Below are 1,004 nucleotides of genomic sequence, written 5' to 3' on the forward strand. Positions count from 1 at the left end.
AGAAAGAAAGAAAGAAAGAAAGAAAGAAAGAAAGAAAGAAAGAAAGAAAGAAAGAAAGAAAGAAAGAAAGAAAAGAGCAAGCAAGCTCAAGAAGTAAAATTATGGAAAAAACGTGCTTAGTCTAAGTTATGGCAAGGTTTCACTGAACACTGCGGCCTTTAATGTTGTTCTCTGACAACCCTGGAAATATGGATGAAAAAGAAGTTTATCTCCCATGTGTGGAAATCATAGAAAGTGGTTGGATAAAGAACAATCTTCTGACATGTGTGGGCCATGGGATGTGAATGGGCTCTTTGACATAATGACCCCTGAAAATTAGTATTTGTACCAACATGGAATATACCTAAAATACAGTTCATAGAAACAAATTTTTTCAGAAAATTTGATTTGAGAAGAAAAAATATGCATTTAATTAAATACTCCCATAAGCCCATGGACAATGATGCAAATAATTGAGATTGGTGGAGGAAAAATGTAATTGAGTTTGTGAATGAACATCAACAGATCTGTAAAGGAAGACGTTAATGAGTAACATGCTTTGTGGAGGAAATTCCTACTCTTTATTGGATGGTTCAAATCAAGGTCAGAGTATTAGTTGGCTTAAGTGAAACATTGCAGAAAAAGTTGTAAGCCAATAATGATAATACACCAGCAATATCTGACACTAAGATGTTGACCAAGGCCAGAGCAAATTGGGAAGGAAAGGGTTTTTAATTCTTTTTGATTACTGAGAGGACCTGCCAGGATCCAAGGAAGGAAGGAAGCCCAGTTTGCTTATATAAACATACTAATGACAGCTCCTGACAAACAATTTGAATGTTTTTTTGCTAGCAGGAGAGTGATTATGTATCACAGAAATGTTTTTAGCAGAATGTACTTGGTCGTTTAGAATTACTTATGATTAACAAAGTAGAAGGCTATGGATTTATGGGGCTCCCTGGAAAATGTCATATTTACCACATATGTAACTCTCTGCATAAAAAGTAAGATATTTGGTAATTGAG

This window comes from Mandrillus leucophaeus, unplaced genomic scaffold (assembly GCF_000951045.1).
Source record: "Mandrillus leucophaeus isolate KB7577 unplaced genomic scaffold, Mleu.le_1.0 Scaffold312, whole genome shotgun sequence".
Classification (NCBI taxonomy): domain Eukaryota; kingdom Metazoa; phylum Chordata; class Mammalia; order Primates; family Cercopithecidae; genus Mandrillus; species Mandrillus leucophaeus.